The sequence below is a fragment of the Gopherus evgoodei genome, chromosome 6 (assembly GCF_007399415.2).
Source record: "Gopherus evgoodei ecotype Sinaloan lineage chromosome 6, rGopEvg1_v1.p, whole genome shotgun sequence".
Taxonomy (NCBI): domain Eukaryota; kingdom Metazoa; phylum Chordata; order Testudines; family Testudinidae; genus Gopherus; species Gopherus evgoodei.
Window position 1 is genome coordinate 135,903,940 of NC_044327.1, and position 14,247 is coordinate 135,918,186.

At 47.4% G+C, this 14,247-nt stretch overlaps 1 long non-coding RNA gene across 1 annotated transcript; it reads left to right on the forward strand.

Annotated features, from left to right (window-relative positions):
* Nucleotides 1-10,494: 10,494 nt before the first annotated feature.
* LOC115653549 lies at nucleotides 10,495-10,883 on the forward strand. Its single transcript, XR_004000945.1, has 2 exons — nucleotides 10,495-10,636; nucleotides 10,750-10,883. It is a non-coding gene; the product is annotated as an uncharacterized LOC115653549 (long non-coding RNA).
* The last annotated feature ends 3,364 nt before the right edge of the window (nucleotides 10,884-14,247 follow it).

A 14,247-nucleotide genomic window follows, 5' to 3' on the forward strand; every position in this document is an offset into this window, starting at 1 on the left:
CCTCCCAGTGGAAGGACTTCCCCAATCTGTCTTTGGTTCTGTTCACCCCAGCATGGCCACTGGGATGATCATGGGCTAAGCTTAAGAGCTTCCCCTGGTACTTAGTTGGAACCACCAACTGTTTTTGTGGCTGCCATTCTTCCCGGTGTCCACCAGAAAGAATCTCCTTGTATAAAAGTCCTTGGTCTATAACAAACCAGGATCGATTAGAAGAGCTGAGAGGTGGTGGGGTACTCCGTGCCGCCGCCCAAGCTTTCTGAAGGCTGTCATCTGCTTCCTGCTCAGTCTGGAACTGTTCCCTTGAGGCTGGGGTCACCAGTTCTTGCTCAGACTGTGGACTTGGGCTTGGTCCCTCTGGAAGCGATGTAGGTGATGGGGTTGTTTCCGTTGCTGGTGAACCGCTCTCCGCTGGTGCACCTGAGGGTGGGTATTTCAGGATCTGGCTGAGCCTTTTGGGTATGGCTGTCTGTTGTTTCTGCCAGTTCTGGCTCGCTGGCGCCCTCTGGCGTTGAGTTTGAAGATGTGGTTGCACTTGCTGGTGCTGGTTGCTGTTCCAGTTCCGGGCGTGGGACTGGAGATGCTGTGGCTGTTGCAGTTGTTGGCAGGGAATCCGGGTCCACTACCTCTGTCTGGGTCTCTGGTAACACAGACGGGGCCTCTGTGGACGGCTCAGGAACAGGAATGGGTCTGGAAGCTTGCCTGGTTTGGCTACGTGTAACCATTCCCACTCTCTTGGCCCGCCTCACCTGGTTGGCCAAGTCTTCCCCCAGTAGCATGGGGATAGGATAATTGTCATAGACTGCAAAAGTCCACATTCCTGACCAGCCTTTGTACTGGACAGGCAGTTGAGCTGTAGGCAAGTCTACAGCTTGTGACATGAAGGGGTAAATTGTAACTTTGGCCTTTGGTTTGATGAATTTGGGGTCAACGAAGGATTGGTGGATAGCTGACACTTGTGCCCCCGTGTCTCTCCACGCAGTAACCTTCTTTCCACCCACTCTCAAATTTTCCCTTCGCTCCAAGGGTATTTGAGAGGCATCCGGGCCTGGGGATCTTTGGTGTGATGGTGGTGTAATGAATTGCACTCGCATGGTGTTCTTGGGACAGTTGGCCTTGATATGTCCCAGTTCATTACACTTAAAGCATCTTCCATCTGATGGGTCACTGGGCTGAGGTGAGTTACTGGAGACTGGTGAGGTGGAAGGGTATGGTGTCTGTGGCTTTACTTGGGTGGTATGTGGGGTCTTTGGCTGTCCTCGGTTGTAGGGTTTATGGTCTGTGTGCCCCCTGGGGTAATCGTTCGCCTTGACAGTAGCTTTCTTGCTTTCTGCCAGTTCCATCCATTTGGCTCCAATCTCCCCCGCCTCAGCGAGATCTTTGGGTTTTCCATCTTGTATGTACCGTGTGATGTCTTCAGGAACACCATCCAAGAACTGCTCCATTTGTATGAGGAGGTGCAGTTCTTCCAAGGTTTGAACGTTGTTTCCTGTTATCCAGGCCTCATAGTTTTTTGCAATGTAGTAGGCGTGTTTGGGAAATGACACCTCTGGTTTCCACTTTTGGGTTCTGAAGCGCCGACGGGCATGATCTGGGGTTATCCCCATTCTGTATCTGGCCTTGGTTTGAAAAAGTTTATAGTCATTCATTTGCTGCTTAGGCATTTCAGCTGCCACCTCTGCTAAAGGTCCACTGAGTTGTGGCCTTAATTCCACCATGTACTGGTCTTCGGGGATGCTGTACCCAAGACAGGCTCTTTCAAAATTTTCCAAGAAGGCCTCGGTGTCATCACCGGCCTTGTAGGTGGGAAATTTCCTGTGCTGTGGAGCAATAATTGACGCCGGGTTGTTAGGGTTGGCTGGCACATGCAGCCCAGCTTTTGCCAAGTCCAGTTCATGTTTTCTCTGTTTTTCCTTCTCTTCATTCTCTTTTTGTTGTTTTTCCATTTCTTTTTGGTGTTTTTCCATTTCTTCTTCTGCTTGTTTCCTTCGGTAGGCCACCTCTTCTTCTTCTAGTTTTCTTTTGTGTGCTGCCTCTTTGATTTGTTCTTCTCTTTCTTTCATCTCCATTTGTCGCTTGTGTTCAGCTTCTTTGATTTGTTCTTCGGCCTCCATTTTTGTCTTGGTAGACATGGTTCCTGTTTTCTTGTGTTGGGGTGCCCTCCGGTGTTTATCTTCTGAACTGCAGGTTCTCTGTTGCCTCCTGAAGTCAGCCTAGCAACAGTGCCTTTAGCTAATCTTCAATGTTAAGTAAACCTGAAAAACCACTTTATTTGCATTTATATAGTGCTGGTAATGACTCTCAATGGGAGTGCTATTGTGTGACAAAAGACTCGTGATAGCACCTTAACGACTTCTTGCTTAACATGCAAGCCACAAACTGCCAGAGAGAGCAGAAAAAAAAATTCTCTCTGGTTCCCTTTTAAAACCAACTGTTTCTCTCTGCTAAAAAGCCCTTAGCAGAGAAAAGAAAAATATAATATTCCTACTGGCTTCTGGATTCTGTCTATCTCCCACCACTGCCACTCATGTCATAACCTTAGTCCCAGATTTGGACCTTAGCGTCCAAAATATGGGGGTTAGCATGAAAACCTCCAAGCTTAGTTACCTGCTTGGACCTGGTACTTGCTGCCACCACCCAAAAAATTAGAGTGTTTTGGGGCACTCTGGTCCCCCTGAAAAACCTTCCCTGGGGACCCCAAGACCCAAATCCCTTGAGTCTCACAACAAAGAGAAATAATCCTTTTTCCCTTCCCCCCTCCAGGTGCTCCTGGAGAGATACACAGACACAAGCTCTGTGAATCCAAACAGAGTGACTCCCCGACTCCGTTCCCAGTCCTGGAAACAAAAAGGACTTTCCTATTCACCCAGAGGGAATGCAAAATCAGGCTAGCAAATCCAACGCACACAGATTTCCCCTGATTTCTTCCTCCCACCAATTCCCTGGTGAGTACAGACTCAATTTCCCTGAAGTAAAGAAAAACTCCAACAGGTCTTAAAAGAAAGCTTTATATAAAAAGAAAGAAAAAATACATACAAATGGTCTCTCTGTATTAAGGTGACACAACACAGGGTCGATAGCTTAAAAAAATATTGAATAAACAGCCTTATTCAAAAAGAATACAAATCAAAGCACTCCAGCACTTATATTCATGCAAATACCAAAGAAAAGAAACCATATAACTTACTATCTGATCTCTTTGTCCTTACACTTAGAAACAGAAGATTAGAAAACAGACTTACTTCTCCAAAGCTCAGAGGAAGCAGGCAGCCAGAAAACAAAGACTCAGACACAAACTTCCCTCCACCCAGAGTTGAAAAAATCCGGTTTCCTGATTCGTCCTCTGGTCAAGTGCTTCAGGTGGAAGAGACATTAACCCTTAGCTATCTGTTTATGACAGGATGTCTTGCCCAGAAACCTTCTGCAAAGGCTTTTGGAGTACCTCCAGGAGAGCTTCATGGAGATGTCCCTGGTGGATTTCCGCTCCATCCCCAGACATCTTAACAGACTTTTCCAGTAACTGTACTGGCCGCGAATGCATCCCAAGTCCTCAGCGTGAATCAATCATTAAAAAACGCTTGCTTTTAAACCATGTTTTATATTTACAAAGGTACACTCACCAGAGGTCCCTTCCATGGCTTTGCTGTGTGGGATAGTGACTTGGGAGGGCTGGGAGGGTAATTCCGTCAGGCTGAGAAAAAGCTCCTGGCTGTTGGGGAGAACGGAGTGCTGTGTGCTCTCTGCAAGCTCGTTCTCCTCTTCCTCCTCCTCATCTTCCCCGTCCGCAGAATCCTCAGCCATGGCTGAGATTACCACCCCCACCTCGGAATCCACGGAAGGGGTGGGGTAGTGGTGACAGACCACCCTAGAATTGCATGCAGCTCAGCGTAGAAGCGGCATGTTTTCAGCCCTGCCCCGGACCTTCCGTTTGCTTCTGTGGTTTTCTGGTAGGCTTGTCTGAGCTCCTTAACTTTCACTCTGCACTGCACGGAGTCCCTGGCGTGGTCTCTCCATCATGGCCTTGGAAATTTTTTCAAATGTTTTTTCATTGTGTCTTTTGGAACGGAGTTCTGTTAGCACGGAATCCTCTCCCCGTACAGCGATCACATCCAGTACCTCCCGTGCGGTCCCTGCTGGAGCTCTTTTTCTATTCTCAGGAGACTGCATTGTTACCTGTGCTGATGAGCTCTGCGTGGTCACCTGTGCTGGTGAGCTCTCCACGCTGGGCAAACAGGAGATGAAATTCAAAAGTTCGCGGGGCTTTTCCTGTCTACCTGGCCAGTGCATCCGAGTTCAGATGGCTTTCCAGAGCGGTCACAGTGGTGCACTGTGGGATACCGCCCGGAGGCCAATACCGTCGAATTGCGACCACACTAACCCTAATCCGACATGGCAGTACCGATTTCAGCGCTACTCCTCTCTTCGGGGAGGAGTACAGAAACCAGTTTAAAGAGCCCTTTATAGCGATATAAAGGGCCTCGTTGTGTGGACGGGTGCAGCGTTAAATCGGTTTAACTCTGCTAAAATCGGTATAAACGCGTAGTGTAGACCAGGCCTTTGTTCCAACTACAAGCTACCCAGCACGTGGCCTGGAAAAACCTGAGTTCTGTCCATAGGCCTGTCCCTGCCCTGCTGAGTCACAAAGTGTATCTGCTTCTCTCAATGGGTCAGTTGTGTAGCTGATGGTCCTTAATGGGCCATCAAGCAGGCCAGGCAGAGCTGAAGCCAAATTGTCTGGGGTGTCACCCAAAGCACAGCACAAGTGTGAAACACAGACAGTCTAGAGCTAATACTTGTAACTTTAAATACAAAAATGATACATGCACCCAGACAGCATAATCATAACCAGCAAACCAGAACCTTGTCATAACACTGGTCCTGTCTCTAAATCAAGATGCAGGAAGTTGAGTCCAGGAGGCTTCCAGGAAGCAGCTGTCTATAAGCATGCAAATGACCCAGCTGGCAGAGGGGAAGGAGACTTCCCCCGGCTGGTAAGACACAGTAAGCTGCTGAGGGACAGCTACTGGGAACAGAAATGTCCCGTCAAAGAGCAAGCACTCTTAACCCAGAGACCACAGATCACAACCTTCTAGGAAGAGGCGGCAGGGAAGGACCCAGTGCTGGGAGTTGGGAACACATGGTAACCCCAAGAGAGGAGATGGAGTTTGTGCATATGTACAGTCCTGGCATTGGGAGACAGCTCCAGGAAGTGCCAGCCAGTATACAGGATCCCCCTTATCTCACCAGACCTGAGTGATCAGAATCCCAGAGACAGGAATGGATTACAAACCCAAACAGATGGGGACGCTGTAGTGAAAGGAAAGCCAATACATTACATGCAAAGGTTTGTTGGTGTCACTAGGCATAAATTTAGGCCTTAGTGAACCAAAGCTTCTTCATGTTGAACTTTACTTGATCTAGAAAGCTAGCAGCTGTGAAATTAAATGTGTAACAGTAAGTTATTAGTTGCAACACAGCTTAAACCAGTATAAAGCAGTAGTGATAAGGCCTGTGCATTTTTAGCAGAAGAACAAGATAACTTGCAGAAGGAAAACTTAGTAACAAGCTGCCGTAGCCAAGATTACTTATGCACCTGCGCTTACATAACTGCTACAGGGGGAGGAAGGAGGAGGAGGAGGGGAGAAAAAAAAACTTATACAAAGGGAAAAGCCGCTTGTGTAGGGGTGCGTGATTTGAGGCGTTCGTCTCCTTGCACCACTTTGAGATCTCAAATAAACTTTGTTTGCTTCTCCACCCTGGTGTGTTTATTAGCATGAAGTACACCGGGCAATGAACCGCTGTTGCTTGGCCTCAGGCACTATCTGTGCCGGCAACAGTTCTTGGCGTCCCTGGGTGGGCTCGAGGCTAAAATTAGCCTTGCCCGGATCCCTCCTGGTGGTCAACGGATTGCGGCGATGACCGACACCCAGCGCGCACCGGTGACTTCACCAAGGGACTCGGCAGAGACGCAGTTCGACCGACCCCGGAGGGCACAACGATGCAACGCGCTCGAGTAGTGGAGAAGGAGTTGAGGGCGACAGTGAGGAACCGGTCCCTTGGATAAGGTAGGAACAGTCCAGTAGTGTGGACTTGTGCCCGAGGCTGGGGACACCCAGTCGTTGCAATTCGAGGCTGGGGACGCCCAGTCGTCGTAATTCTCATTAGACCATAGAGTGCCATATAATGGGTCAAGGGCATGGTGTGGGGCACCAGGTACGGTGTACACCCCCTAGAATGCATTCTAGTGAATTGGAAGGTGTTTGGCTCGGATCCGATGACTAAGAATAAACTGAAAAAGTTCTGTACAGTAGACTGGCCTCAATATCAACTAGAGGACCAGAAAGGTGGCCACCAGAAGGATCACTTAATTATAACACGATCCTCCAATTACTCCTGTTTTGTCAGTGAACGGGTAGCTTCTGAAGCTGTTTGTATGGAGAGCTCTTGTAAAAAAAATCCCCCACCGTAGCTCCTGTTCTTCCCCCTGTCTGGCGGAGTGCAAGGATTCAAAAGCAGGTTAGGGATAGTGCAGGGACAAAGGAGGGACCTGTCTAGAAAGGGGAGAGCCTGTGTCCTAGTGCACTCTCTCCCTGTTGTAGCTAAAAAGCAAGATCAGATGCAGAAGGGTACTGGGGGCCAGTGTGAGTGACTGTTACCGGAAGATGCCCAGAGTACCCTGTGAAGCGAAAGCTCGTGACCAGGACTACTCTAACGCAAGCCTGGTAACCAGTGGATCTTTAGGAGATCCGACCCACGGTGGGCTGACTCAGCCTGGCATCGCCCTGTGAGGAAGCTACCTGGGTCTAGGAGCGTGTGTACCCATCTTCCCTTCCCCTTTCCTTTCCGTGTGGGCTACTGACAGTCTGATCATCTCACTGGATGCAATCAGAGTAAGTGGCGCCATCTCCCAGAGACTAGCCGACGCTCTTTGCTAAAGGGAGGTGTAGGAGGGTCGTGGCCATCCTCGTTAGCCTCTCCTGTGTGAGCACGCTGTAGGGAAAAATCCTTAGTTTATGAGCCGCTAGCGTGGACAGGGCACCCTCCCTGTGTGTGTAAGTGGAAAATGGGGGGGGGCGCCAGTCTAAACATTCCATCTCACCCCCTAAGGGTACTCCCGCATATTTCATGTACGTACATTATGGTTCATCAACCTGCAGGTATTTAGAGAATTGGAATATTTAAACGCGTGAAAATCCATCTAAACAGTGCCCACTAGAAGGTACCTTCAATCTAAATAAAATCATGCATCTAAGAGGAGCGTTTAATCACCAAAAAGTCCTGACACAGCGTGAGCAAATTTGTCTATTAAGGAAAGGAATGGGTTAATCTGAAATTCAGCTTGGTCCAGGGATAAAAAGAAAGTTGCTCTGCTTTCAAGGTCAAGAATCAACGCAGATTATGCTAAGTACAAAGAAAAACTGCTTTCGGCCCCAGCTGGCTGTGAAAAAAGGAAAACTGACAGAGGCGAACCAAAGGCAATATAAGTTACAGAACTGAGATTACATTTGCAAAGCTTAACTGTCCAGTAAGATCCAACGGTGTGCCTTTGTGACCCCGGAGCCGGTGTGGCTTGGTGACACAAAGAAGCCACAGGCAGCCGACCTGGACTGGAATCTCTGGAAGAGACGCCGCAGGAGATTCCAAGGTGTAAGAGAACAGCCCTCCCAAGAGCAGAAGCATGCTGGAAATTCTGGACAAGCTGTATACAGGATAATCTCCTGTCCACCTCTCCCCCTTCTCTGAACATTATACATAGAAGTGGCCAGTCTGGACGTACGTGTGTGAGTATGAAAAGGGCTTAGGGCCTGGGGCATTAATGTTTTCTTGAGTGATGTGGGAGCGTTCCCAACACTCTATTATTTTATTAATGGAGCTTTAAAAATTCAGTTATATGGTGTGCTTTCTTTATCTTCCCCCAATGATCCTGTAGTGTCAGCCTGATGACCTGACCTGGTCTAGACAGTATTTGGTCTGCCATGAGGGCAGGGGACTGGACTCGATGACCTCTCGAGGTCCCTTCCAGTCCTAGAGTCTATGAGTCTATGAGGGATAGATTGGTAACAGAAATTTGTCACAGTTTGGTGAGCAATTAAGAAGGGGGGAGCCCTGCAGAATTTACACCATCTATTTGTTTTACCCTTGTTATTTTATGTTTGCTTTGCTTGGTACTGTTGGTGTTATATGTTGAGAACTGCATAAGTAAAAATGAGCCCTAATAGAATAAGGAAACGCTATCTGGTTCTGGTTCTGGTTCTGTTCTGTTTAACCGGTTACTGTTGTTTTTCTGCTCTGTTCATTTGGGCATTAGGAGTGTTGGTGGAACTGAACCTCTCGTTCGTAATTCCTCGGAGTGGAAGCCATGCGTGCGAGGAAGCTCGAAGGTCGAACTGAGATCCTTCTGTCCCGTCCCCTGTAGCGGTCAGTGTATAGAAGTGGGAAAGTCTGGCTTAGACTGTAATTCCCTCTGCTCTCTGTGTAATTCTCTTTTCTGTTTAAGTGTCAAACAGATGAATGAGTCTCTGGGTAAACCCTCTAAAAATAGTCCTTTAAATTATATGTTAAGTAAATGGCCTTTGCCCAATGGGCCATGTGTTTTTGTCCAGGTGACAAGCCTCACGAGGGAGAACTCGGGTAGTCTTGTAAGTAAAAATGTTTAAGGGAAGAGACCAGGAGGGGTGAGGGTTAGTTAAGAAGCCCACCCTCCTAGCTAAACTGGTAGTGAAACAAGTTGGTGCCCATGGAAGGGATGGTTCAGCAAGAAAAGCAGGGTAGGGCCCAGGCGGGCAGGCAACAGACAAAGAGATTAGAAAACAGGTTGAAAAACTTTAAGGGTGCAGTGGAAGGAAGGAGTCAGTAAGTGTAAGCATGGGGATTTCAAATACCCAGGACTGACTTGGAATGGTGAGTTAAGTTAATAAAAGTGGCTGCTGGGAGACAAGCAAGTAATTTAAGAAAAAGTGAAAAATTAACTCTGTAGTTGCTGGAGGAAACAGCAGTTGAACTTTGTAAAAATGCTAAAAAAAAAAGTTCTTGGTGTCTGTAAAATGTTTGTAAATAAACTCAGGCAAAGAAATTATTGGATTGCAATCATTTGGTTTGGCTATGAACAATTTAGTTGAATTAGCTGAAGAATGTACACAGTGTTATGTAATTGAAAACCTGGCAGCCTATAAAACAAATACAAGAAAATATGGGGTAATTCCTCTGTTTTGCCTGAAGTCAACAAGGGTATTTGTATATTTTAAGCAATAATTGTCTGCCTAGAAGGGGTAGACCTCTGTTTTTTTGTCTTTCAGATAATCAAAAAAACCTAATGCCAGCTGAACAGCATTCAACGTACCATGCATTTACTGACAAAATAGGAATTATGTTTTGTGTTCTATGTGCTGTCTTGTAGTGTTTGTCTTGTGGCTGGAATTGTTGTGTTTAATATTTTCATAAAATAGTCTAGTTTAAAATCAAACAAAAAGGTTAAATTAAAATGCAGATACTTGTTAAAGGTTAAATTAAAATGCATCTGAGGAAGTGGGTATTCACCCACGAAAGCTCATGCTCCAAAACGTCTGTTAGTCTATAAGGTGCCACAGGATTCTTTGCTGCTTTTGCAGATCCAGACTAACACGGCTACCCCTCTGATACTGGTTTTGTTCAACTTGGAATACAAAGTGTTTAAATAAATCAAAAGAATGTGATATACTAAAGTCTAATGCATTTCCTTAAGTAAGAAAAAAAACCTTCATTGGCCAAATTGTTAATTGCAAAAATTGTTGTTAAAATTTGCATACCAACAGTCTTTAAAAGCAAAGACATAAAAAGTTAACCCATTCCCCATATTGTACATGGGATCTTTCTGGCTACCTCAGATTTCTAGCCAGAGGGCTGGGGATGGTGAAAAGCTATTGAACTAAAGGTTGAATTGAATGAACTCCTCAAAGTGGGTGTGTTTGCTCTAGCTTGTTGCTCCAAAGTTCTGTAATAAGGTTATTTTAGTAAAAAAAGTATGTGTGGCATATATTAAATAATAAAACTAATGTACTGTATAATAACAATGTGTATGTGTTCATTGTTAAAAAAGAGGTGTAAAAGTAAAAAGGGGACGTTTCCTTTGCAGGTTAAAAAAAGCCAAAAACAAAAACAAAAAACAAAATAAATTAACTGAAAAAAAATTAATTAGCTAGCAAGCTCAGGCTATAAATAAGACACTGACTCCATTCAAGGACACTGCTCACAGTTAAAACTTGGCTAACAACCAGAAAAAGAAGAGCTTGAATTTGCCCACTCAGCTATAAGGTTTGCAAAACACTGCTAGGCACTAATGAAGTGTGTTAGGTTTCTTTTCTCACAGGTAAAGAAGCGCTACCCAAAAACCCTAGCAGCCCTGCCACTCCTTGGAACCAGGAGACGGAATCAATGTAAAGGTCCACCAACAAAAGACTGCTCTGGCTCCACGCTGGAAAGGCCCTTATTAAGTGCTTCTGACTACCAACACCGCTGTGAAGTGCCAAAGACTGACTGCCTGTACCCATAATTCTCACTGCAAAAAGACCCCTCCACATCGGGAGAATTCGCCTACTAATAATTAGCCTATTTCTCTTTCTAGCTCCACTGTGCCTTCTGGACAGCAGGGAAAAAGTACAAGGTGAAGTGCTAGTAACCTCTCCCTTGTCCACTGACAGATCTACTGTGCCTTTGAATTTTTCTAAAAAAATCAAACTATTACAGGGTGATGTGCTGGTAACCTCTCCCCTGTAGGATGCTGAACCACGACTGTTTCAGGGAAGAAGGAACACTCAGTCCACTGAAATTGCCATTAAGTCCAGAAATTCCTGACTAAAAAGGACATTCAAAACTGACCCTGGTGAAGAAACAAAAAATTATACACTCGCGGGAGGACATTTGTGGGACCCATGCTTGAAAATGTGGTATTAATTGAATTTTGGGGTTTATTCTACAGGCTGTGCCCTGTGTTCTGAATAAATCCCTCAGCATATATTGCTCTCTCTAATTGGATTTTAAATAACAAGTACCCAAAAAGTTTATTCTGCCACTAGAAATTTTACCCGTATTAAAAACCATTCCAGTGACTAGTAATATAACCCCTTCCTATGTTTTTAATGTTAATGCCTTTTAAAAGTACCTAAAAATAGTTTAATAACAAATGTAATATAGTACTACACCAACAAAAATAGTATTAAATATAACTAAGGCTGAAAAGGCATTGCAGTAAAATCTAGTATGTTTAAAAATTTGGGATTTCCTGAATGACCAGCTGATGGCCATTCAAAGTAATCTTGAGTACCAGACTTGGCCCACTGCCCTTACAGACGCATCAGGAATACCATCTAATCTGTGATCATGGAGACATACGTGGACACTTCCTGGGTGGAAGTGTGGCTTCACAGGGCAGGGTGTGTGCCCTTATAGGGGATGAATGCTGTACTTATGTCCCACAAAACACAAAAAATATTAACAAGCACGTCCTGTCTGCCAAAAAGGCTTTTGAACAGTGGAAGGCCCAGGAAAGGAAACCCACTAAATCTGATTCCCTCTGGGGCTGGTTACCCAACCTGGGGAACTAGGGGGAGGCATTGTTCGCCTCCTGCTCACTGGTGTGGTGTTGTGTGTCGTTACTCTCCTCTTGCTTGCTTGCTGTAAAGCACTCCAGCTCCCTAGAGCTTAATCGCTTTTTGTCCTCAAAGTATAAAAAAACTCAGCCAAAAGTTTAAGTATTCTCAAAGGAGGGAGTTGTTGGTGTCACTAGGCATAAATCTAGGCCTCAATGAACCAAAGCTCCTCCATGTTGAACTCTACTTGATCTAGAAAGCTAGCAGCTGTGAAATGAAATGTGTAACGGTAAGTTATCAGTTGCAGCACAGCTCAAACCGGTCTAAAGCAGTGATGATAAGGCCTGTGCACATTTAACAGAAGGACAAGATAACTTGCAGAAGGAAAACGAGCTGCCGCGGCCAAGATTACTTAATGCACCTGCACTTATGTAACTGCTACAGGGGGAGGAAGGAGGAGGAGGAGGAGGGGAGGAAAAAAAACTTATACAAAGGGAAAAGCCGCTTGTGTAGGGGTGCATGATTTGAGGCGTTTGTCTCCTTGCACCACTTTGAGATCTCAAATAAACTTTGTTTGTTCTCCACCCTGGTGTGTTTATTAGCGTGAAGTACACCGGGCAACGAAACACTGTTGCTTGGTCTCAGGCATTATCTGTGCCGGCAACAGGTTCAAGAAGGAAAAGACACAATGGGTACTGACCTGTAGCCAAATGAAGCCAAGTGTGGCGCCGCCAGCTTCTTGTCTTGGAATTAGCTCTTTTCCACCATACGGACACCCTCTGCAGGGTGGGGTCTCACCTGCTGCTGGCCCCGTGTCCCTCTCAGACCCCAGTGCCCTTTTACCTCAGGGTTCTGCCCCAGCAGTACTCCCACTCTCTGGCTCCATGCTCTGGGTCTCCCCTCCCTGGGGAACCTCCAACCCTCTAAACCCACCTTGCCTCAGTGGGTGCTGCCAGTCACCATCCAGTCCCTGCTCCCTGGGGCTGACTGCAGTGTAAAGGCCAACATCATGAGCAATCATTGGGGTAGGACCTTGTCATGGAGTCCCTCGGCAATGCTCTGGAACTGCTCCCCACAAAGCCAGTCAGGACTTTGGGGAGCCTCCTCTTCCTTGGAGCAGACTGTTTTCACAGTTTGTCACAGATCTACTGCCTTTGCCTATTCCTAGGCCGCCCCTCTGTACCCTAGTATCTCTGTAGGCATTCAACGAGGCCTGCAGCCTGGGGGGTTACCAGGCTGGAGCTCCCGAGCTCCCTTTTCCCTTCCCCAGCACTGCTACGCTTCTGGTACCTCCTCTCAGGCAGGCAGTGTGAGGAAGTGGGGCTGTTCTTAATGTTTCCTCTGAATACTGTGTGGGGGCCTCAGTTTCTGGATGACCCTCTGTCTCCTGGCAACTAATGGCCCAGGCCCTTCCCCCCCTGAAAGATGCTAAAGATGTGGGAGAACAAAGATCAGGTGACCTCCTGGCTCGGGAAAGAGACAAAGACCAGAGAGGAGGGGCTGGAGGGGGTTTCAGTTTGGGGCTGGCTGGGGACGGGAAGCAAGGGCAGACATGGGTGGCTGCCTTGCTGGGCCCCAGAATGGACCCGGCTGAGGGGTCTGGTCCTCTGCACCAACAAGCTCTGTTTTAGACCCTGTTCCTGTCATCGAATAAACCTCTGTGTTACTGGCTGGCTGAGAGTCACGTCTGACTGCGAAGTGGGGGTGCAGGACCCGGTGGCTTCCCCAGGACCCCACTGGGACGGGCTTGCTGTGGGACGCGCACGGAGGGGCAGAGGATGCTGAATGCTCCAAGGAGAGACCCAGGAGGTGAAGCCGTGTGAGCTTCTTGCCCTGGAGACAGTCTGCTCCAAGGGAGAGGAGGCTCCCCAAAGTCCTGCCTGGCTTGGTGGGGAGCAGTTCCAGAGCATCGCCCGGTGACTCCGTGACAACTGGTGGCAGCGGCGGGACGTACTGCACCCTGTGAATGGCGCTGCTTGCAGTAAGTGAGTGGGGAGCAGTAAAACAAAGGGGGGATAATGAAGACCAGGCTTGCTGAAGGCTCAGAGAGGGACGGTTTCAGGGGGCAGTTAACCTCTGGGAGTGTGTGACCAGCGAGAAGGACTGTTGGAGTAACGGGGTCCCCCTGAGGACTGCGGCGAGCAGTCTCAGGGACGGAGGAGCTTGCTGCTCGATCCTGGGAGAGAGAAGGATTTTTGCAGTAACAGGGTTCCCCTGGGGATTGTAGGAGCAGTCCCAGGGGTGGAGGAGTCTGCAGCTCGACCCTGGCAAAGAGGTGGTGACCATGAAAAGGGCTAGAACACCAGGGGTTCTTCCTGCAAACCATGGGGGAGCCAAAAGCACACAGGCCTGTGAGTCCAGAGCAACTTGGGAACGGTGAAGTGACGGCCTATCACCATCTTCTTAAGAAGGTGTGATGAACTGGGAATGTTCTTAATATTTTCTCTAAATATGGTGTTGGTGCCTCAGGTTCCTCCATGCAGTTCTTGAGTGTCTGGGTGGTGTGATAAGGGGGTATGGTTGCTGCAGAGCAAAGGGCCAGTGTACCAAAATGCCTGACACTCTGTCTTCTAGCAACTGATGGCCTGGGCCCCTCCTCTGCAAAGGTGCCAGCTGAAGGTGTTGGAGACAAAGGGATCAGGTGACCTCCTGGCCTGGGAAAGAGACAAAGCTCAGAGAAGGAAGG